General features: G+C 36.8%; 1 protein-coding gene and 1 pseudogene across 5 annotated transcripts in view; one reads left to right on the top strand and one right to left on the bottom strand.

The window, feature by feature from the left end:
- Positions 1–26,109, bottom strand: part of DYNC1I1 (dynein cytoplasmic 1 intermediate chain 1) — a 427,557-nt gene that overhangs the window by 281,894 nt on the left and 119,554 nt on the right. The window lies entirely within an intron of this gene.
- LOC114009495 (nucleophosmin pseudogene) overlaps positions 25,762–26,109 on the top strand; it is a 757-nt pseudogene continuing 409 nt past the window's right edge.

Raw genomic sequence — 26,109 nt, 5'->3', positions numbered from 1 at the left:
CAAGAATATAAAGGAGAGCCCAGCTAGGCTCCAGCATTTCCACTCAGTCTCCTCACACAGAATGAGGGGGAACATTTGAAATGCTCTAGAAACAAAATTACCAAATGAGATAAAAGGTTTGAAGTCTTCAAGTAAGGAATTCCTGAGATTATTTTAAAAGTTTAGATCATAGAAGAACATTTTTCTGTGACCAGCAGATGGCATAATGGCTATGTCGCTGGACTCCCATCTAGTCACAGCAGTTTGAGTCCCAGACCTGGTGGCTTAAACTCATGCCGGGCACGTGTGCATTCGTGCCCAAGATCCCAAGAGGAAAATGGAGGAGAAGGGACTGCAGCGTGGCCATCCCCCCTGGGGGTGATTTCTCACTTTCTGTCTCTCTGTGTCTCTCTGTCTTTCTGGCGAGCACATGCACCCTAGAAAAAGAACATTTTCCCTTCCTTCCTGTTTGTTTGTTTGTCTGTTTTCTCCCTTGAAGTATCTGAAGAAGAAACCATGAATAGAAACCCTAGAAATACTTGATGCAAAGCCCTTCCTGGTACTTGGCAGCTCAGAGAATCTTTCTCAGGCTCCACTAGGTCAGTCTTCATTACAATAAGATGGGAAAGAAATATGGCCCAGTAATACAAATGTACCCTGATTACTTTGAAATGAGGCCACCCTTACCAAGGAGAGATTATTCTAGTACCTAGACTTCTCTGGGCATCCAGGGATCTCAAGCTCTGGGTAAGCAGTATCTACATCAACAGAGATTCCAGGGTATCTTGCTAACAGGACATATGCCACAGACCTGTCTTGTTGGGTGACAAGCAACAGGCACTGAGCAATGAGAGGCTGACATGATAATCCACCTTGTCAAACTGAAAGAAATAGGTAGGCAGGATAGTAAATGGTTAAGTCCTACACTCACAGAAACCATTCAAATCCCTGCTTTATCACGTACCAGCTGAATGTAGGTGAATGCTGTCAGCCTCAGGTTTCTTATGTGTAAAGTGGGTACCAATCATTGAGCCACGAGGACTCCATGGAGTTCATACTTACAAGACAGTTGAGTATCTGGCACATAGGAAGCAGCTCTTGGCTCAACGTTAATCCATCTTTTTTACTTATTCTAATAATGCTTATATTTATAAAAATAAATCAGAGAAGGCAGATCTATAAATGTTCTAAGTTAAAGATTCTTTAAGATTGTAGAGTTAAAGATTACCTCTGCCAATAAAATATAAGAACCGTACTTCTGATTTTTGTATTTAGGCACATTTATAGATTTGACTATTTGGGAGTGTCTATTTGCTTTTGTTTTAACTAAACATATTATTACCTTGAAACTGCTCAGTTTTGAAAACTTAGCTTGAAGAAGTGAGTTTATCCCCCCAAAACAAAACATACTTTTCTTAATAATTATTGAAAAGTTCCAACCAGTTTTCTCACTGATGCTGTGTTTTTGAGTTTAGGTTCCCAACTCAATTCAAGCCATTCAAAGTAAATAAAAGCTGAGTTGTCAGAGATCTCCCCAGTACACTAATTGCCCCACACATAGATAATCTTGTAGTTCTTCTGGCCTGAGGGTGAATCTGTTTCCACTGATTTATAATTTTAAAATAATGCTTTCTAACAGTTCTTCTAGGGTGCTGGTAAATTACTGTATCTTTCCATATAATCTCAAGATTGATTAAGCTGCATTTACATTAAATACTTTCATTCTTTGTGACTATTTTGCTATTGTTTTAGTAGTCATGTACTTAGGATATGCCAAACCCTTTTCTCACGTTCTTATTTTGCCCTCATTAAAATTTAAATTATAGGGAACCAGCAGTTAGCGTAATGGCTATGTCGCTGGACTCCCACGTAGTCGACCGCGGTTCACGTCCCGGACCCGGTGGCTTAAATCTCACGCCGGGCACGTGTGCGTGCGTGCCCAAGATCCCGAGAAGAGAATGGAGGAGAAGGGATTGCGGTGTGACCATCCCCCCTGGGGGGTGATTTCTTGCTTTCTGTCTCTATGTCTCTGTCTGTCTGGCGAGCGCACGCGCCCTATAGCGAAAAACCTCTCCCCCCCAAAAAAAAAAAATTTAAATTATATTTCAATTTTATAAGGGAGAAAACTGAAACTCAGTGATGTCAAGAAATGGGCCGAATATCATAAAGTTAGTACGTGCCACAGCTGGGCCTTGGCACTACCCAACAGTAAATCAAAGGGAGATGAACTTAAAAACTGCTACACTGACGTTGTTCTCCTGATTGTTTTTTAAATGCCTTATGATCATCCACGAATTGAGGCACACTCCTTACAACTTGATATAGAGGTCCAAACATATGTGTTCTTTTTACAAGTAGGATAAAGAATTACTGAGAAGTGGCCTGGCTTAGATTATTGGGACATAATGGAAGGATTATGTTTCTGAAGTGCTATACATTTGCTCCTGTCCCTGGATGTTCCAGACAGGCTGGCCAGACATGGCACCCTTTCATGGCAAAGACCTTTCCGTTGGGTGTGTTCTCCAACTGAGCCCTCACCACAAGTTTAACTACTTAGGAAATGAGGAAAATTTATCCTCCAACATTAATACCACTATAATTCCCATTCTATCTCATTAGGCTACACATTCCAGGCTGGCTCTTCACTTTGACTCCAGTGCCTTTTCTTCCATCCCTCCACTGTGCCATCATAACTTGTGTACACACAGGTACTTCTGCCATAGCCCCTGCTACATGTCACAGTACTCACGTCCTTTCATGTCTGTTTCCCCAACTTGATCGAAAATTACTAATTTATCCCTCACTAATTTATCTTGGCACTTCGACTTAGTTCAGTATCAAGTACATAGCAGGCACTAAATAAATGTTTTGGAAAACAGGGAGGAAGGAAAGGGGAAAAGAGAAGGAAACAGCAGAAGAAATTATATAGAAATATGAATTGAGGCTTAATTTATTTTTACCTTGGTAATTCATTGCAAAATAAGAAGTTCTCATTAATTTTTAATTTATTGAGCTGGGGTGCTTTAAATGAGCAATTCAATATCACCTAAGAAGTATAATAAAGCCTGACATAATTGTGCCAATTGTGACTACATTTCAGAAACACAGAGAAAAGCCAAATGGGAGAAATTGAGCTACAGTTCTTCAAATGGGGTCCCTGACCATAGCAGCAGCACTAGTTAGGAACAGGTTAGATGTAAATGCGCAGCACTGCCTCCCCACACAGACACCCTACCCCCTACCTAATCAGAAACTTGGGGGTGGGGTGGGGCTTGGTGACCTAGGGTCTAGTAAGCCACTTCACATCCTGGTTCCCCACTCTGGTGACTCCAATGCCCACCAAAGGTTGCATATCACAGGCTTAGAAACATTGGTTAGTGTGGAGAGAAAGAGACTTCATTGTTTAATTAGATGTGTTTGGGCCTCCCTACCCTGCAATTAGATCTCTGAGTAAGAGACCTTAGTACAACAGAACAGGGAAAGATGTCTCTGAATAAAGTAATGAAATTTTATAAAAGACAAATATCTGAAAGAGGGCAAGAAGATGAATTTTGGATGAAGTAGATTGCAACATACAAAATATTTAAAAACTGACTCAAGAATCTATGTTAAATCTAAAACTAAAAATCAGACAAGGCATCCTAGACAGAAGAACTATGGATTCCTGATAGGCCAACTTGTCCTTAAGTAACATGGGGTCATCATCTCCCTAGAGATAAGGATGAACTCGCTACTAAAGTCCTGGAAACTTCTTCTCTATCTTGTCCTGTTGACTTGACTGACAAAGTTGGCTCAGCAAAGTCATTACACCAAAGTGGAAATATTTCTTCTGAAAAGGAAGATGAAATCCCAATGCTACTTGAAGTCTGTGAAGGTCGTTTGCTATAGGTCAGGTGCAAATATTTCCAGTTTATCACTAACGTAGTCCAATCTTTCCAGGTTCTGTTCATTTGTCCTTTATTTGGACACAAGAAGAAAACTATTCCCTTGCATGAATCCCTCTTCTCATTTCCCTTTCTGTTTCTGGTTCATTTGAAATTCAACTACTCACTCACATATTAAGTTAAGGTTAGTATGACTTTGCTCCTTACAGCTTCATTATCCAAGAAAGATGAAGTCCTAAGTAGGATGTAAACAAGCTCTATAATAGCAGCTAAAGCTGAAGAAAATTAGGTTTATGTTAACTTATTCCCAAATAAAAATATGTCCTACCAACAACAGTATGAGAAATAAATACATTGACATTGGAATTCTAATTAATACACAGCATATGGCTCTTCCCCTTTTACAAAGATGAAGGAAATTTCAAGGAAAGCTTTAACGGCATTAATACCTTGAACATTATTTTTTAAAGAATTATTTTATTTAACTTTATTATTTATTTATTTATTTATTTTAATTTGACCAGAGAGGAACAGAGAGAAAGAGAGGGAATGCGAGAAAGCAAGTCACCAGTTCCAGGAATTGAACTCCCATCAGTCACTTGGGAGTCCAATGCCCTTAACCACTATACCACATGCCAGCCCCAAACATTATTTCTGAACACTACAGAGAATAAGTATTGCAAAGCATAGTTATCTATTAAGGTGGAATACCCTAGCTTTGTCCCTATGTTTTGCCAAGAATAGCAATACTTTATCTTCTGAAGCCATTGTATTTGCATCCTTAAATATGGAGGAGAGGTACTGTTTTGTACCTACATGAAAAATACTAAAGAAAACCCTCTGTATTTCAAAGAAACTACTACTTAGTAGACTCTAAGAATGAAGGTTAAGTATTTCAATGGGAAAATAATTTTTGACATGTTCAGGACTTAAAGAGAACAGATGAGTAGAAAATTGATTACAAAAGGTTAGGAAAACTGAAACTCGTTGGCCAAAGACTTAAGATCAAGTCTGCTTTAATTTCCTTCTATTGGGATAAAATTCACATATGATGAAATTTATCTCTTAAAAGTGTATGATCTAGTGGTTCTTAGTATACTCACCATGTTGTGCAACCACCATCAAAATTTAATTACACAACCTTTTCATTATCCTAGAAGAAATCCTATACCTATTGGCAGTTTTCCCCTTTCCCTCCTCTCTCAGTCTTTGGCAATCACTAACATACATTCTGTCTACTTTCATGTAAGTGAAATATTAAAGTATGTGACCTTTTATTACACCTTTACTTATGTCAATCTTTATAAAGTTCATTGATGTTGTAGCATGTATCAATATGTCATTTTTAATTGATGAACAATATTTCATTGTATACATATATGTTGTTTTTAATTCATTCATCAGTTAATAGACATTTGGGTTGTTTTCACTTTTGAGTATTATGAATAATACTGCTATGAACATGTGTGTGCAAGCTTTTGTGTGAACATATGTCAATTCCCTTATGCATGTAACGTAAGAATGGAGTTCTGGGTCATACAGTTATTCTATGTTTAACTTTCTGAGAAACTGTCAAAATGTTTTCCAAAAGAGCTGTACCATTTTACATTCCCACTAAAAATGTAAAAATGTCCTAATTTCTCTATCTCCTCCTCAATCCTTTTAATCTGTGTTCTTGATTACAGCATCCTGGTGAGTACAAAATGCTACTTCATTGTGGATTTGATTCTTATTTCTCTAGTGGCTAATGGTGTTAAGCATTTTTTATGTGCTTATAAACCATTTGTATATCTTCTTTGGAGAAATGACTATTTAAATTCTTTGTCAATTTAAAAATTGGTTGTCTTTTTATTTGTGACTTGTAAGAAATTTTCATATATTCTATATATTAAACTCTCGTTATATGTATATGACATGCAAATAGTTTCTTCCATTCTGTGGGTTGCCTTCTCATTTTCTTGATAATGTCTCCTTTGAAGTGCGAGTTTTTCATTTTAGTAAAGTCTGATGTTTCTATTTTTCATTGATCCCTTGGACTGTTGATGTAATAATTTAAAAATGTACCCACAAGGTCATGAAGATTTAAGAATGTTTTCTTTGGGGAACCAGCAGTTAGCGTAATGGCTATGTCGCTGGACTCCTACGTAGTCGACCGCGGTTCGCATCCCGGACCTGGTGGCTTAAAACTCACGCCGGGCGCGTGTGCGTGCGTGCCCAAGATCCCGAGAGGAGAATGGAAGAGAAGGGATTGCGGTGTAACCATCCCCTCTGGGGGGTGATTTCTAGCTTTCTGTCTCTCTGTCTCTCTCTGTCTGGTGAGCGCATGCGCCCTATAGCAAAAACCTCTCAAAAAAAAAAGAATGTTTTCTTTGAAGAGTTTTACAGTTTTAGCTCTTATGTTTACATCTTTGATTAATTTTTAGTTAATTTTTGTACATAGTATGACATAAGGGTTCATCTTTATTGTCTTGCATGTGGATATTCAGTTTTGCTCATGCTTAAATTTTCTTAATGTTCAGTGGCAAGATTGAGAAGGGGTGCAGAGAAAGGATTTTGTCACAAATATTTACTCTCATTGATGTCATGACACCAAGGAGTAGCCAAATCTAACAATGGGAGGATATATTCAAGAAAAGGGGCCCATTACTTGCAAGCTTCTTAGGTGCTTATGAAAGCATTCAGATACCTAAGCATGTTGCCTATCACTACCATGAACATCATCAAATTCTTCATGAATCGGTCAGATACTATACAACTAATGTTCTGATACTCTGATTTTATACAACAATGAATTATATAAACATGATATTTCTGTATTTCATGATTTAGGAAAAATGAAGAAAAAATTATACAAGGATTATTGTGTCATCTCTATAGAACTTAAAAAGTAAACACAATAGCATCAGAAAACTGGTTTCAGATAATTAAAGCTTTAAGTAAGATGGCTGCCATGTCATAGATTCCATCAGCTAACTCTCAAATAACCTAGCAAATGATACCTTTTAAGATCTGTAACCAATAATGGCAAGTAAACCTGGAAGATTTACCCAGTATGGCACTTGAAGGATATGTTTTAAAATGTAACAGTTTGAGCACCTTTACCAAGACACACAAAAGCTAGAATTAAAATACACCTCAGGCATCTATGAAACTTCAGATTTTATGAAGTGTGACTCATAAAAGACCTTCCAAAATGGTCTCCGAAGAGCAGTATCAAAGTGTGTAATGACTGGGAATTACAATGGTCACTGTATGCTGATTAGACCTGGTGGTAGGAGAGGAATGAATTTCAGTAGATAAGGTGGCAATATCAGGACAGTTTCAAAAGTCAGTATGAAAAGATAAACAAAATCGATACACCACTAGCGAGACTTACTAAGAAGAAGAGAGACAGGAATCAGGTAAATCAAATTTGCAATGAAACAGGCAATATAACAAAAGACATAGTAGAAATACAAGACATTATTAGAGGATACTATGAAAAACTATATGCCAAGAAACAAGACAGTCTGGATGAGGTGGACAAATTCCTGGACACATAACCTACTGAGATTGAGCCAGGAAGATATAGAAAGTCTGAATAGGCCCATAACAAGCCAGGAGACAGAATCAGTAATAAATGACCTCTCAACAAAGAAAAGCCCTGGTCTTGATGGGTTCACCTCTGAATTCTACAAAACTTTCAAAGAAGAGTTAACCCCCATTCTGCTCAAGTTATTTCTAAAGATCCAAAAGAGTGAACCCCTCCCTAATTCATTCTATGAAGCCTCCATTACCCTTATCCTTAAAGCACATAAGGACAGGACAAGGAAGGAAAACTATAGACCAATATCTATGATGAATATAGATGCAAAGATTCTCAACAAGATACTAGTAAATTGTATCCAACAACTTATAAAAATGATCATACATCACAACCAGGTAGGCTTTATCCTAGGGATGCAAGGTTGGTTCAACATATGCAAAACCATAAATGTAATATACCATATTAACAGGAAGAAAGATAAAAACCATATGATCAAAATTGATGCAGAAAAAGCATTTGATAAGATACAACATCCCTTCACGATCTATGTACAGTAAGGTTGAGGCCACTCATTAGATTCAATACAAGTAAGACTAGTCCAAGATGATTATAAAGAAACTGTCAAATATCAAAGTCAAACAAAAGATCCTGGAAGCAGAAAAATAAAAGCAAGTGACATCTAAGGGAGTTCTAATATGCCTACCAGCAGACTTAGAAGAAACCTTACAGGTGAAGAGAAAATGAAATGATGCATCCAAAATGCTAAAAGGGAAAAAAATGTCTCCAAATCAAGAATACCATATCAAGCAAGGCTTTTCTGCAGAAAAAAATGTGAGAGATTTTCTCAGACGAACATAAGCTGAGGGAGTTAATCTCCCACAGACCTATATAATAAAAAAAAAAGCTAAGAAGAGTTCTTTGAGCTGAAAAAAGAATGCTAATGAATAAATAAAAGCATCTGAAAGTATAAAACTCAATGGTAAAGGTAAATATATAGTCAAATATAGAATACTTTAATAGTATAATGGTGGTGTTTAAATCATTTACATATTTAGAGTTAAGATTAAAAGACAAACTATTAAAAATAAAAGCATTCTTAATATTATTACAATGACAATTAAGTTTCAACATGAGTTTGGGAGAGGACAAACATTCAAATCATAGCACATCATAGGCCATATATGAAAAATCCCCAGCAAATTTTATGCTCAACAAAGAAAAGTTGTAAATATTTCCACTAAGATCCAGTACAAGGAAAAGATACCTACTTTTGCCATTTCTATTTAGCATAGTACTGAAGTCCTGAGCAGAGCAATTAGGCAAGAGAAAAGTAAAAGGGCTCTATATCAGAAAAGAAGATGTTAAATCTTCCCTGTCTGCATACAACATGATTTTAAATATAGAAAACTCTAAAAACTCCATTTAAAAAATGCTAGGACGTGGGAACCAGCAGTTAGCGTAATGGCTATGTCACTGGACTCCCACGTAGTCGACCATGGTTCACGTCCCAGACCCGGTGGCTTAAAACTCACTCCAGGCGCATGTGCGTGCGTGCCCAAGATCCTGAGAGGAGAATGGAGGAGAAAGGATTGCAGCGTGACCGTCCTCCCAGGGTGATTTCTCACTTTCTGTCTCTCTGTCTCTCTCTGTCTGTCTGGTGAGTGCACACGCCCTATAGCAAAAATCTCTCCCCCCCAAAAAAAAATGCTAGGACTAATAAGCAAATTAGATAAAGTTGCAGAAAACAAAATCAATATAGAAATATCAGTAGCTTTTTTGTACACTAAAAAGAAACTATCTGAATAAGAAATCAAGAAAAAAAGTCTCTTAAAACAGAGACAAAATAAAATAAATTTCTAAACTGAAAACTATAAAACACTATCCTGCTATCCAGTTATCTCCCTACTGAATATATATCCAAAGGATATGAAGTCAATATGTAGAAAAGATATCTTCACTTCCATGTTCATTATAACAGTATTCACAATAGCCAGGAAATGGAATCAATCTAAGTATCTATTAATGGAAGAGTGAATAAAGAAAATGTGGCATATTTACACATCATAATACTTCATAATGAAAGAAGATGAAGGCCCAAATAAATTTAAAATATACTATATATGCATTGAAAGATTTAATATCATTAAAATGTTCACACTACCCTACAAATTCAATGCAATCACTATCAAAATAACAATGACATTGTTCACAGAAATAGAAAAAAATCCTAAAATTTATATAAAATCTCAAAAGATCCCTAATAGTCAAAGCAATCTTGAGCAAAAGAATAAGGTGGGATCGTTTACATTATCCAATATAAAAATACACAACAAAGCTATAGTAACTGAAACAGGATGATACTGACATAAAAACTGACACACAGACCAATGAAACAAAATAGGAAGCCTAAAATAAATCCATACATTTACAGCCAACTTATTTTCAACAAAGGTGCCAAGAACATGATATTGGGGAAAGTACAATCCCTTCAAGAAATGGTGATAGGAAAACTGAATATTCCCATTTAGAAAAATAAAGTTAGACCCTTATCTCACACCATATACAAAAATTAACTCAAATTTCAGTAAAGACTTAAATATTAAGACCCCCAAAACTATGAAACTACCAGAAGAAAATATAGAAAAAAAATCTCCATGACATTTGTCTGGGCAGTGATTTCTTTAGATCTGACCTCAAAATTTAGACAACAAAAACAAAAATAGGCAAATGAAATTTCATCAAACTATAATGCAAAGGAAAAATAAAATGAAGACACAAAATATACAACGGGAGAAAAATTGGCTAGTTATACATCTGATATAGGGATAATACCCAAAATACATAAGGAAATTAGACAAACCAACCACAAGAAAACAAATACCCCAATTAAAAACTGGGCAATAGATATTTCTCAAAGAGATGAGCAATAGATACATGAAAAAAAATGGTCAACATTATTAATTATCAGGGAAATGCAAATTAAAACCACAATGAGACATAATTCACACATGCTAGAATGCTTATTTTCAAAAAGAGAAAATATTGCAAATGTTAACAAGGATGTGTAAAAAAGGGAACCCTTGTAATTTGTGAGAATGTAAATTAGTATAATCATTATGGAAAGCAATATTCCTCAAAATATTTTAAATAGAACTACCATATGATCCAGCTATCTCACTACTGAATATATACCCAAAGGATATGAAGTCAATATGTAGAAGAGATATCTTCACTTCCATGTTCATTATAACAGTATTCACAATAGCCAAGATACAGAATCAATCTAAGTATCTATTAATGGAAGAGTGAATAAAGAAAATGTGGTATATTTACATACTATAATAATATTCAGCTATTAAAAAAAAGAGAGAAAGAAGAGGTTCCTTTAATTTACAACAACATGGATGAACCTGGAGGACATAATCCTAAGTGGTTTATCTGTCATAGAAAGATAAGTACTACACCTTACTCATATGTAGAATCTAAAAGTTGACCACATAGAAGTAGGGAGTAGAGGGAACCAGCAGTTAGCATAATGGCTATGTCGCTGGACTCTCATGTAGTCGACCGCAGTTCGCATCCTGGACCCGGTGGCTTAAAACTCACGCCGGGCGCGTGTGCGTGTGTGCCCAAGATCCTGAGAGGAGAGTGGAGGAGAAGGGATTGCGGCGTGACCATCCCCCCTGGGGGGTGATTTCTCGCTTTCTGTCTCTATATCTCTTTCTGTCTGTCTGGCAAGCACACACGCCCTATAGCAAAAATCTCTCCAAAAAAAAGAAGTAGAGAGTAGAATGTTGATTGAGGATAGCGATCAGGAGAGAGGAGGAGATGTTGGTCAAGGGATACAAAATTTCAGTCAAATTGGAGGAATAAGTTCAAGAATTTTATTGTAAAACATGGTGAATGCTATAGTTCGAATAATGGTTTGTCATCCAAATATACATGTACTAGAGACTTGGTCCCCAGCATAATGATATTAGAAGGTGGTAAGAACTTTTAAGTGGCTGAAGCTCAGTGGGTGGTGTTTGGATTATGGAGGAATCTTCCCTATAAATGGATTAGTGCTGTCTTTCAAGAGGAAATGATTTCTCGCTCTCACAGGAAGGAGTTAGTTCCTGCAAGAGTGTGTTGTTATAAAAGATAGCTGTCTGCAGGTTGCACACTCTCTCTTTGCATGTATCTGCCTTTCTTTCTGCTTCTATCAGCCATGTTATGCTGGAAGACCAAGAGGCCAGTTAGATGCTAACTTCATGACCTTAGACTTTGAGCCACCAGAATTGTGATCCAAATAAGCCTCAATCCTTCATAAGTTGCAGGTATTTCTGTTTAACAACACAACATTGAATTGTGGCAGTTAGTATGTAGTTACCAGCAATATATCATACTATCTGAAAAATGCTAAGAGAGTAGATGTTAAGTATTCTCATCACAGAAATGATAATGAGACCTAGTTGGCATGCTGCTGTATAAGGATGGAGCTACTTGGGAGGTCTAGGTTCAGATCCCAGACCAACCTGAACAATCCAGATAAAGTAATGGGTGCCTGTGATTCTAGCTAGCTGGAAGGCTGGGGTGGAGAATTGCAACTGAGAGATCCTATAAAAAATGTACCTGTTTCTCTCTTCTTCCTCCTCCTACATGTACTTTCTATCATAAAAATGAAAACAATAGGAGGAAGGCATGGGGAGAAGGGTATTCAAATTGGGTAAATTTACTTTATAAGCTAAGTAATGTATACTGATTGAATGTATAAAATAAATTTAAAAAAAATTTAAAAAAAGAAAAAACTTATCAATGCTTACTTTGAGTTCTCTCTGTATGAGATAGTAAATAGGATTTAACAATTCATTTCTATAGATTTTCAAGCTCTAATTATATGCATCTAAGGAACTAAATACTATGAAAATGGCAGGCACAGAAATCATTACTTAAATTCTGAATAGAAATAACTTTATTTTTGTGTCTATCAAATGTTTTGCTTTTTCTCCCCTTGGTCCTCTCCTTCCCACCCCCAAGATACACAGTAATTGAATGCAAAAAAATAAGAAAAAATTAAATTAAATTAAAAAAACAATGAGAGGTAACATACTTTAAAAATGGTTAGAGTTACTTATTCCACAATGTTTATATACTTAAAAACAAACTGTTATACATAATAAATATGAACAATATTACCTGTCAGTTTTTAAAAAATAACAGTAGAGCTGGTAGATGGTGTGGTGGTTAAGGTGTTAGACTCTCACATGGCTAAGCATAGTTCAAGTCTTTCTCTCTCCCTGTCTCTGGTAAAATTAAAAAATAATTATTATTATTAAATAATATTTTATTAAATAGTAATGCATAACAATAAATATAAAAATAAAAATGATAATAAAAAAATTAAAGATAGCAAATAAGAATAAACATTAGTGAGTCACAATAAATGGGACAGGAGGCCCAGCTGCAGTGGTACCTCTGCATGATCCTGAAGCCACATAGAAGGCCTGGGTTTGGATCCTGGTTCAACCTGAACATGAAAGGCATGTCTGCATATGCCTATGATACTGCCTGGCTAGGACAGTGGAGGAATGATCACAGTCTGCCAAAATCTCAAGGGTACCTGTTTCTATCTTTCTCTCTCAAAAAATATATAAACTTTTTAAAAAGTTTTTTTTTTTTAATGGGACCTAAGAATATAATGGACAGATAACTGTGTGCTTGCAAAAATGAAGTTTCTTTGAGAATAGAAGGTCTGATATGAGACATGATATGTATACACATATGCAGGGACTCAGTTAAGTGGAATGAAATAGGGATGTTTTCCAAGGGAGATAGCTCTGCATATTCAAAGATCTGGAAACTGAATCCAATTTTATGCCTGAGAAATCAATTTTTTCACAATAGATATTGAATCAGAAGCAATAGGAGATAAATTTACAAAGATGATATATTGAGGTCAAATTATTAGAGGACTTTAAGTATCAGGCTAAAGAACTTGAACCTTATGCTGCAGAGAATGAGGAGTTACCATAAATTACTAAGAAACTGACAGCTAAAAGAGAACTTATAAGATGTATTAGTGTAGAAACTCTGTGAAAAATGGAGTCTACGCTCCCTTCTAACAAATGAGGCGCAGATGTAAGGAGTGGGAAGTGAATGAACCTTGGGCTGAGTGTAGAGAAAAGGGAGAATTGAGAACAGATATACAAGAAAAGAGTGATAGATGAATAGGTTTAGGAGCCAAATGAAATCCAGGCAAAGCATCAAATCAAAGGAAGTAGTCAGAGAAATGATCTCTGAATTTGTGAACAATGGTTAGACGACCAAGTGCGGAGAATCTAGAGACAGATCTGCTTTGGAGTGAAAAAAAAAATGAGTCCGTCTATGGATGAGTTTACAGCAGGGGTATTCTGATTTTAAAAGATAAGAACAATGTTGAGGAAAGGCAAAATTAATAACGTAGCCTTGGTATCGAACCACCGAGAGTCATAAGAAAAATGCTACATTCAAACAAAAAGAGAATATAGGGAGCCAAAAGTATAAAAATTCATGTATCTGAAGGAGGTTTTTAAAAAGTGGCAAAAGGGGGTGGAATGATATCTCAGGAGTAGTACGAATGGATCCACATGGGAAAGGTCTCGAGTTCGTTTCCTAGAACCTCCCTGAGAAAGACACTCACAGATTGGGTGACCTGGAACTGGAGGTGGATCACAGTGTGGGGGTCCTGTGGTCTGGGTGACCTGGAACTGGAGGTGGATCACAGTGTGGGGGTCCTCGTGTGGGTGTCACCACATCTCTTTCTCTCTGTCTATCTCTTACAGAAAGGAATAAACAGGTGGGCTTAAATTTTAAAAGATAAACTATTCCAATTGACAAAGGATATTTTGTCAAACACCTTACCCTAGTGCAATTATGTATTAATGTGTGGCATCTCACAGACTGACTGCTAGAGTTAGGAAGGAGATAAGACACAGAGGAAGTGAATTTGAGTGTGAGGCTGTCTCATCTCTCTCTCTCACACACACACACACACACACACACACACACACACACACGTCCATCATCTATATTTAAGGTGGGTGTTTTCCTAAGTACTGAACAGTGGCTTGATGATTGACCTTTTCTGATTACCTCAAAAAAGATGAGCTTCCATTCTTCTATGTTTGCATTTTAAAAATCATTTCAGGAAGTATTCATTTTATTTCCATGATATTTGCTTCTTACTGTGCAGAGATATTAGTTTGGCAGCTAAAACATTTTTCCTGAACAGAAGCAAATGTCAAGTCTGGTTTAGTCAACAGGCACAGCCAAAGGGTTTGCTTTGAATTTCATAACACAAGTAAATATTGCAAAATTTCCAGGATGAGAGAAGAGTCAAAATAGTCACAGTAATAGAACTTGGCAACTCGAGTAGAAGTTCTGCTATCAAGGACCCACTTTACAAAGGAAATTGAAAGTTCAGAATAATAAGGACAGAAGGCACAGAAGTGGGTTTTCTCCAATATTACGTACAAATGACAATAGTAAGAAATTTTTATAGGAATGGCCTTTTATTATTTTGATATTTACGAACAACTTTCCCCTAAAATTTGTACCAAAAAGCTATAAAATTATAGTTCTTCAAGTCACTGAGTATACCAAAGTATAACCATACCTCCTTACCAACTGACTTTCATTTTTTCTGAAATTAAATGAAAAATGAATATTGCTTTTTTAAAATCAAATTGCTAGTGTGGAAAAGAAAATATCCAATTATTTCTTTTTTTTTTTTTTTTTGGAGAGATTTTCACTGTAGGGCGCGTGCGCTCGCCAGACAGACAGAGAGAGATATAGAGACAGAAAGCGAGAAATCACCCCCCAGGGGGGATGGTCACGCCGCAATCCCTTCTCCTCCATTCTCCTCTCGGGATCTTGGGCATGCACGCACACACGCCTGGCATGAGTTTTAAGCCACCGGGTCCGGGACATGAACCGCGGTCGACTACGTGGGAGTCCAGCGACATAGCCATTACGCTAACTGCTGGTTCCCAAGAAAATATCCGATTATTTCTTACTCAAGATTCTTCAGGGCAGAGAACAAAGGCTGGTAGATAGCAGCTTCTCAATAAATGTTTGAGGACAAATGAGTCATTATTACAAGTGGTGAGCAACATGATTTCTCCTCCTTTTATAACAAAATTTTTATTGGATCTGTTAAAACCAGTGAATTAAACTTTTGTAGGTCAGATTCATTTATATACAGATTCTAAAATCCATTTTACTATTACTATTATATTTTGATAAACACATACAAGATGCTGTTCCATATTTCAGTTTCTGTAGAAATGTGATTGAAGTTAGTGAAGAAGAGAATGTAAACTTGCTCAAGAACACAACCTACATTATTCTCAAGAAAATACCAGGAACTGTTACATGAGAGACTTTGAAAACTCATACGAAGTATTGATCTAAGTATAATGCATTCAAATATTTTATAGAGAAAATGCTGAGAATAATCCAAATGAGGGTTCTTTTATCTAAAGCTAACAAAATTGGGAACCAGCAATTAGCGTAATGGTTATGTCACTGGACTCCCACGTAGTTGACCATGGTTCACGTCCCAGACCCAGTGGCTTAAAGCTCACACCGGCGTGTGTGCATACATGCCCAAGATCCCGAGAGAAGAATGGAGGAGAGGGGATTGCAGCGTGACCATCCCCCCTGGGGGGGGGATTTCTCGCTTTCTGTCTCTATGTCTCTCTTTGTCTGTCTGGCGAGCGCACGTGCCCTATAGTGAAAAGCTCTCAAAAAAAAAAATAGCTAACAAAATTATTATTGTTCTGTTAGATAAATGGCAATAACTTTAAAATATGAAAAGACCTCTATAACTGCGTAGATTTTCGCCAATATCTTCCACCACCTTGAAGACTATACACTCTTCTGATGTCTTTCCAGAGTTGGTTTTACTTCTCTTCTTGATAAAATAATCTATTTCACTATAGCAGTTTGGGATGGTGCCCTATAGATTCAAGAGTGACACTTACCTTCCTTTTTAGTGAAGAATAAAGAAAAAGTTTAGAGATAAAGAGAACCTCACCTACTTAGAGTGTCTCCCAAAGACAGACAGAAATTCCTCAGGGGAGGAGCAGTCAAATCCTTGTTCATGGATTCCGTGTTGCCTCATTCTCTCTTTGTTTCCAAATGAACTTTTGAACGAAAGAATCATTTAAAATACCCTTGAGGCCAGACAATGAAGGATATGAGAGAGGGGATATAAATTAGATGAACTCTACCATTGCTCGAACTTACTGCACAGAGAGTGTTTCCAGGGAGAAAATGCAGGTGAAATATGGCAGATTCCCTCAATTGTTGAAACAGAATTGAGAGTCCAGGCAAACCAGGCAACTAGAATCCATAAAATAAAATAGCATAGAGTAGAAATATGCACACAAAGAAAAATCAGATGATCTGGAGAGAGCTGCCCTTGAGAATTTGGCTTAGTATGAATCAGTGCACATATGTGAAGAGACTACCCGAGGCCAAAGCAAAAACTACCTGAAAGGATTACTAACAAAAGTTCTGGGGACTCATACAGGAATAGGAGTAGTGCTGGTTTGCACCAGCCAGATTAGAAAACCTCAAAATGTATGGGGCATTGTGTAGAACACAGAAATATAAATTAACTAGGTTTAGACTGAGTCCCATTCCAGTTTCCAGTTCCAACTAAATATACTAAAAGGAAAGGCTGATAAGATTTGACTGTTTTTAAATCAAATTCTGCATCTCAGAGCATATCCCAAGAGATCTATAGGGATTCAAATATATTTACCACCTAACAAAGTAATGCTCACAATGTGGGATTCCAACAAAAATTACCAGATATGCAAGAGGATATCCACAATACTGCAAAACAGGAGGTTCAGGGCTCTTCTTCATCCACTGATGCAGCAAATAAACAGCTACATATGAGTTAATTCACCCCCCCCTAAAACTCAGAAACTAGTTGAGATACTCTTGTACACTGAACAATTGAGAAAATTCTCACTTAGAACCAGATAAGAAAAACTGAAACATACTGTCATAAACCCTACCCCTGGCATAACACTATATGTTATGGAAGAAATCCATTTCTCAGCTGCTTCCTGGGAGCTGAAGAGTTTGGACCAAAGGAATAGAAACTCTGCTTGAAAAACTGGCTGCATAGGTGGACACAGTTAAGAACAAGAAGGAGGGGCCAGCAGGCGGTGTGGTGGTTAAGACGGTAGCCTTCAATATGACTGACCATGGTTCAAATCCCAGATTCAGTGGGTTGAAAATCATGCCAGGCATGTGGGCGTGTGTGCATGCATGCATGCATACCCAAAATTCCGAGAGAGGAGGAGAAGAGCGGGGATTGTGATGTGGTCACTGCCCTGCGGGGGATGATTTGTCACTTTCCCTCTCTCTTCATCTCTTTCCTGTGAGTGCATGGGCTCTATGGCAAAAACTTAACAAAAAGAACAAGAAGGAATCATTTTTCCTCTTTTCCAATTTGGGTTTTCTGCATATGTTTTTTCTCGACTGTGTTTAGATTCTTGTGTAAGAATCTATTTATAAAGTTGTTTCTACAATTTAAAAAAATTAAAAAAGAAAAGTTTGGACCACACATCCAGAACTCCAACCTTATAGCCACTGCCAGAAGAACTGATTTATAACTGGCCTGCCACTAGAAGTTGATGAGTCACATTATTTGCTAGTCTCCTAGCGTAGCAGAGAAGAAGAGGCAGCTTTAAAGAGGCACTCAAGCATTTTCTGTGTCTTTTCCCTATTACAGAATTCAAAATGTTGATTGTAAAGATGCTTATCATGAGTCAAGAGTGCAATACACGAGTAAAGTAAGAATATTGACAAATATACAGAAACTATTTTTTTCTAAAGACATCAAACAAAATGGGCCAGCAGGTGGACATACAGGTTAAGACAATGGATTCCACATAGCTGACTCAGTAGTTCGAATCTCAAATCCAGTGGCTTGAAAATCATGTTGGGCTGGGACCAGCAGTTACCATAATGGCTATGTCACTTGACTCCCATGTAGTCAACCTCGGTTCGAGTCTCGGACCTGGTGGCTTAAATTCACGCTGGGTGCGTGTATGTGCATGCCCAAGTTCCCGAGAGGAGAATAGAGGAGAAGGGATTGCGGCATGGTCATCTCCCCTGGGGCGTGATTTCTCGCTTTCTATCTCTCTCTGTCTTTCTGGCGAGTGCATGCGCCCTATAGCGAAAACCTCTCCAAACAAAAGAAAAAGAAAAAAAGAAAATCATGCTGGGCGCATGTGCATGATGTTCAAAATCCTAAGAGAAGAGAGTAGAAGGGATTACAAAATGGCTATCATCCCTGGGGGTGATTTCTCATTTTCCCTCTCCTTCACTTTTTCTCTCTTTCTAATAACTACATGTGCCTTATAGAAAAGAGAGAGACAGAGAGAGAGAGAAAGGTAGAGAGAAAAGAAAAATATCAAACACAGGGCCAGTGGGTGGTTTGGTGGTTAAGGTACTGGATCCCACATGGCTGGAACCATAATTTGAATACTGGATCCAGCAGCTTGAAAAACATGCTGGATACATGTGTATGCATGCAAAAAATTCCAAGATAAGAATGCAAGAAAAGGGACCGTGGCATGACTATGCCTCCTGGGGATGATTTCTCACTTTCCCTCTCTCCCTGTCTCTGTCTCTTTTCAGCAGGTGTACATACCCAAAGGCAAAACTCGAGTCAAACAAACAAACAAACAAAAAATCAAAGAACTAAAGCATACAACTGGGGTGAAAAATTCAACAGAGTGGTTCAACAGCAGACTTAGAAGAAGAGATTTGTGAACTCGAAGATAGTTCATTAAAAATTATCCAAAGAAGCACAAAAAGTAAAAAATAATAAAGTAAGAATTAAGAGAGCATAAAGGCATTATAGGATAACATCATGTACTAATATATCATTATGGGAGTCCTATAACAAGGGTGTGGATGGAAAGACCAGAAAACTTATTAAAAGAGATGGTGAATAAAAAGTTCCCAAAGCTGGGGAATAAATAGGCATCCAGATTCAGGAAGTCTTAAAAAAGAAACAAAAAACCAAATGAGATAAATCCAAACAGACCCACACCAAGACACATTTTAAACAAGTTGTCAATAGTTTAAAATAGAAAAAACAATATTTTGAAAAGAACGAGGGAAAATCTATTCGTCTACAAATAAAATGTATGGGGCATTGTGTAGAACACAGAAATATAAATTAACTAGGTTTAGACTGAGTCCCATTCCAGTTTCCAGTTCCAACTAAATATACTAAAAGGAAAGGCTGATAAGATTTGACTGTTTTTAAATCAAATTCTGCATCTCAGAGCATATCCCAAGAGATCTATAGGGATTCAAATATATTTACCACCTAACAAAGTAATGCTCACAATGTGGGATTCCAACAAAAATTACCAGATATGCAAGAGGATATCCACAATACTGCAAAACAGGAGGTTCAGGGCTCTTCTTCATCCACTGATGCAGCAAATAAACAGCTACATATGAGTTAATTCACCCCCCCCTAAAAATTTTTTTTTTAAACTAGTTGAGATACTCTTGTACACTGAACAATTGAGAAAATTCTCACTTAGAACCAGATATGAAAAACTGAAACATACTGTCATAAACCCTACCCCTGGCATAACACTATATGTTATGGAAGAAATCCATTTCTCAGCTGCTTCCTGGGAGCTGAAGAGTTTGGACCAAAGGAATAGAAACTCTGCTTGAAAAACTGGCTGCATAGGTGGACACAGTTAAGAACAAGAAGGAGGGGCCAGCAGGCGGTGTGGTGGTTAAGACGGTAGCCTTCAATATGACTGACCATGGTTCAAATCCCAGATTCAGTGGGTTGAAAATCATGCCAGGCATGTGGGCGTGTGTGCATGCATGCATGCATACCCAAAATTCCGAGAGAGGAGGAGAAGAGCGGGGATTGTGATGTGGTCACTGCCCTGCGGGGGATGATTTGTCACTTTCCCTCTCTCTTCATCTCTTTCCTGTGAGTGCATGGGCTCTATGGCAAAAACTTAACAAAAAGAACAAGAAGGAATCATTTTTCCTCTTTTCCAATTTGGGTTTTCTGCATATGTTTTTTCTCGACTGTGTTTAGATTCTTGTGTAAGAATCTATTTATAAAGTTGTTTCTACAATTTAAAAAAATTAAAAAAGAAAAGTTTGGACCACACATCCAGAACTCCAACCTTATAGCCACTGCCAGAAGAACTGATTTATAACTGGCCTGCCACTAGAAGTTGATGAGTCACATTATTTGCTAGTCTCCTAGCGTAGCAGAGAAGAAGAGGCAGCTTTAAAGAGGCACTCAAGCATTTTCTGTGTCTTTTCCCTATTACAGAATTCAAAATGTTGATTGTAAAGATGCTTATCATGAGTCAAGAGTGCAATACACGAGTAAAGTAAGAATATTGACAAATATACAGAAACTATTTTTTTCTAAAGACATCAAACAAAATGGGCCAGCAGGTGGACATACAGGTTAAGACAATGGATTCCACATAGCTGACTCAGTAGTTCGAATCTCAAATCCAGTGGCTTGAAAATCATGTTGGGCTGGGACCAGCAGTTACCATAATGGCTATGTCACTTGACTCCCATGTAGTCAACCTCGGTTCGAGTCTCGGACCTGGTGGCTTAAATTCACGCTGGGTGCGTGTATGTGCATGCCCAAGTTCCCGAGAGGAGAATAGAGGAGAAGGGATTGCGGCATGGTCATCTCCCCTGGGGCGTGATTTCTCGCTTTCTATCTCTCTCTGTCTTTCTGGCGAGTGCATGCGCCCTATAGCGAAAACCTCTCCAAACAAAAGAAAAAGAAAAAAAGAAAATCATGCTGGGCGCATGTGCATGATGTTCAAAATCCTAAGAGAAGAGAGTAGAAGGGATTACAAAATGGCTATCATCCCTGGGGGTGATTTCTCATTTTCCCTCTCCTTCACTTTTTCTCTCTTTCTAATAACTACATGTGCCTTATAGAAAAGAGAGAGACAGAGAGAGAGAGAAAGGTAGAGAGAAAAGAAAAATATCAAACACAGGGCCAGTGGGTGGTTTGGTGGTTAAGGTACTGGATCCCACATGGCTGGAACCATAATTTGAATACTGGATCCAGCAGCTTGAAAAACATGCTGGATACATGTGTATGCATGCAAAAAATTCCAAGATAAGAATGCAAGAAAAGGGACCGTGGCATGACTATGCCTCCTGGGGATGATTTCTCACTTTCCCTCTCTCCCTGTCTCTGTCTCTTTTCAGCAGGTGTACATACCCAAAGGCAAAACTCGAGTCAAACAAACAAACAAACAAAAAATCAAAGAACTAAAGCATACAACTGGGGTGAAAAATTCAACAGAGTGGTTCAACAGCAGACTTAGAAGAAGAGATTTGTGAACTCGAAGATAGTTCATTAAAAATTATCCAAAGAAGCACAAAAAGTAAAAAATAATAAAGTAAGAATTAAGAGAGCATAAAGGCATTATAGGATAACATCATGTACTAATATATCATTATGGGAGTCCTATAACAAGGGTGTGGATGGAAAGACCAGAAAACTTATTAAAAGAGATGGTGAATAAAAAGTTCCCAAAGCTGGGGAATAAATAGGCATCCAGATTCAGGAAGTCTTAAAAAAGAAACAAAAAACCAAATGAGATAAATCCAAACAGACCCACACCAAGACACATTTTAAACAAGTTGTCAATAGTTTAAAATAGAAAAAACAATATTTTGAAAAGAACGAGGGAAAATCTATTCGTCTACAAATAAAACCTCATCATAAAAATGTTAGTTTATATTTAATCAGAAAGCATGTAGGCCAGAAAAAACATGGTATATTCCCCCACCCCTCAGGTACAATATTCTTGTGGGCACACTGAAAATTATATGTGTGTGAGCAACATATATATATATATGCGTGTGCCACATATGTATTTTTTGAAGTGTTAAACAAGAATACTGTACCTTAAAAAAACCTGTCCTATAAAGCTGAAGAAAAACAAAGACTTTACCAGAAAAACAAACTGATGGTGTTCACCACCATTACATCTGATCTACAAGAAATACTAAAGAAGTTTCTTTAAGTTGAAATATAAAAATGCTACATAGCAATACAAATATATAAGAGAGTGTGAAATTTGTTGGCAAATGTATAGTCCAAAATAGAATACAGTATATTATTGTAATAATGGTGAGTAAATAACTTTTAATTCAAATATTAAAGTAAAAAAAAGTATTAAAAATAACTGTAGCTGCCTTTTGTTAGTGGATACACAATATAAATAGATGCAATTTAAGTCATCAATAGCATATAATGAAGGAGGAAGAAAGAGAAAAGTGTGCAGTTTTTCTATGCAAGAAAAATTGTTATCAACTTACTATATTTTATGTAAATCCCATGGCACTATAAAGGAAAATTCCTACAGAAGTTACAAAAAAAAAAAAAAAGAAAAAGAAAGAAAAGCTTCTATTCAACACAGTACTAGAAACCCTAGCCAAAGCAATTAGATAAGAAAAGGGGAAAAAAAGTCAGAAAGAAAAAAGTAAAATTGTTTCTGTTTGCTGATGGCATAATCATATATGTATGAAACAGTAAAAACTCCACATACACCAAAAAAAACCAACATGCTAGAACTAATAAAAACAATTCAGTAAAGTTGCAGGATACAAAATTGACATGTAAGATTCAATGACATTTTTCTAGACCAGCAAACAACTATCAAAATAGAAAATCATAAAGCATTCCCTTGTATTCCTTTATTTACTTTTAATTTGCAGAGGGCACAGAGAAAAAGAAAGAACGTGAGAAAGCAACTCCCTATGGGGGATGGTCACACTATAATCCCTTCTTCATTTCTCCTTTCAGGATTTGGCCCAGTGTATTTCTTTTATTTCTTTTTTTTTTTTTTTTTGAGATTTTTTTTGCTATAGGGCGCATGCACTCACCAGACAGACAGAGAGAGACAGAGAGATAGAAAGCGAGAAATCACCCCCCCAGGGGGGATGGCCACACCGCATCCCTTCTCCTCCATTCTCCTCTCAGGATCCTGGGCACGCACGCACACGTGCCCGGCATGAGTTTAAGCCACCGGGTCTGGGACTTGAACCGCGGTCGACTATGTGGGAGTCCAGTGACATAGCCATAACGCTAACTGCTGGTCCCCCCAGTGTATTTCTTAAGCCACCAAGATGAGGACTCAAACCATGCAATTGGTCATGCATGATCCAGCCACCATAACTATCATGACACTGGCTGTCTCCCCCCATAAAATAATAAATAATAATAAGATACTTAAAAAGATAAGTTAAACCAAGGAGATAAAAGGCCTGTACACTGAAAACTGCAAAACAGTGATGAACGAATTTGAAGAAAACACAAATAAATTGAAAGAAATCCCATGTTCTTAAATTGCATAAAAGAACATTGTTAAAATGTACTACCCAAAGCAATCTACAGGTTCAATGCAATCCCTATCATTTTCAAATGCCTTTCTGCACAAAAATAGAAAAAAACAATCCCAAAACCCATATGGAACCACAAAAGCCCTAAATAGTCAAAGTAATTTGAAGGAAGAAGAATAAAGTTATAGGTATTATACTTTATAATTTCAAATTATATTATAAAGTTACATTGATCAAAACAGTATGGTACCAGCACAAAAACAAATACTTAGACCTATGAAACAAAATACAGATCCCAGAAATAAATTCACACATCTATAGCTAACTAATTTTCCATGATGATGCCAAGAATATATGATGGAGAAAAAATTATCTTTTTAATAAGTAGGGTTTAGAAATTCATATATCCACATGCAGAAGAATAAAATTGGATCTTTATTTTACACCAGACACAAAAAATCAGCACAAAATTAGTTAAAATTTTAAATGTAATCCCTGAAACTATAAAATTCCTACAAGAAAACATACAGAACAAGCTCTTTGACAGTTTCAGTATTTTTTTATAAAGATGTAGCACCAAAAGAATAGGTGATCGACATAAAAATAAACAAGTATTCTTGCAACAAGCACAGAAGCTTAAGCACAGCAAGAAAATGATCAATCAAATGAAAAAGCAACCTAAAGAATGGGAGACTATATTTGCAAACCATATTTTGATAAATGAGTTAATATCTAAAATACATGAGAGATGGAAACAACTCAATAGCAACAATAGAAATAACCTGATAAAAATGAGCAAAAAACCTAAGTAAATATTTCTCTAAAGAAGGCATACAGAAGTCTTCATATGCCAATAGGCATATAACAAAGTTCTCACCATTACTAATCATCAGGAAAATGCAAATCAGCACTACAATGAGACATCACTTCATACCTATTGAGATGGCTATTAGCAAAAAGACAAAAGTTTATGTGTTGGTAAGGATATAGAGAAAATATCCTGCTGTTGGTGAGAATGTAAATTATACAGGTATTATGGAAAACAATATTAAAATTCCTCAAAAATTAAAAACAGAACTATCATATGATCTAGTAGTCCTTCTTCTGGGTATATATTCAAAGAAAATGAAAATGGTATGTGGAAGAGATATCTGCATTTCTATGTTTATTGCAGTGTTATTCACTGCAGATAAGATATGAAACCAAATTAAGTATGTATTGGCAGGTAAATAGTTAAGGTAAGACTCAAACGTTATTCAGTCCTTAGGAAAAGAAATCTTGCCATTGGTGACAAGATGGACAAACCTAGAGGACATCATAAGTGAAATCAGAAATAGAAAAAATACTGTATTATCTCATCTAAATAGACATTTTATGTAGAAATTACAACAAACAACCAAACAAAAACCTAATTCATAGAACTAGATAGTGGACTGGTGGAGAATGAGATGTTGGTCAAAGTGTACCACATTTTAGTTATGTAGATCTTATTTATGTTGGATAAATAAATTCCAGAGATTTAATGTACAGCAAGGAAATGTCACTAATAATTCTGTACTGTGTACTCAAAACTTTCTAGTCATTAGATCTTACGTGTTCTCACCACACACACACACACACACACACACACACACACATATACACAAAAAAAATGGTAACTATGTGAAGAGATGAATATGGTATGAATATAAATAGCTTGACAGTAGTAAATCAGTTCACTGTGTATCTCAAAACATCACACTCTGATTTCATCCTGCACAGCTGTTTTCCAAAGCTGTAATCGATTAGCCCTGTCTGCCTTCTCTTCCACAAAAGTGTGTGCACCGCTCCATGGAAGATTTGATGGACAGGGACATGATTCCCTTAAGAGAGCTCCCTCTGACTATCTTTTTGTTTGTGAACTAAAGGATGACAAAAATAATCACTTTAAGGTGAATAATGATAAAAAATGAACACCAGTTATCTTTGAGAATAATCAGTTTAGAGGCTGGTACAAAGGATGAATTGCATGTTGCAGAGGCAATGAATTATGAAGGCAGTACAATTAAAGTAACAATGGTAACATTAAAAATGTCTGTACAGCCAGAAGTCTCCCTTGGGGGCTTTAACGTATCATCATCTGTGGTTGTAAGGTTGAAGTGTGGTTGAGGGTGTGTGCACATTAGTGGACAGCACTTAATAACTGTGGAGGAAGATGAAAAGTCAGAAGAGGAAGAGGATGTGAAATTCTTAAGTATATCTGGAAAGTGATCTGTCCCTGGAAGTGGCAGCAAAGTTCCACAAAAAATATAACTTCCT

The sequence above is a fragment of the Tupaia chinensis genome, unplaced genomic scaffold, assembly GCF_000334495.1.
Source record: "Tupaia chinensis unplaced genomic scaffold, TupChi_1.0 Scaffold000544_1, whole genome shotgun sequence".
Lineage (NCBI taxonomy): Eukaryota > Metazoa > Chordata > Mammalia > Scandentia > Tupaiidae > Tupaia > Tupaia belangeri.
This window is presented reverse-complemented; position numbering and strand designations above follow the sequence as displayed.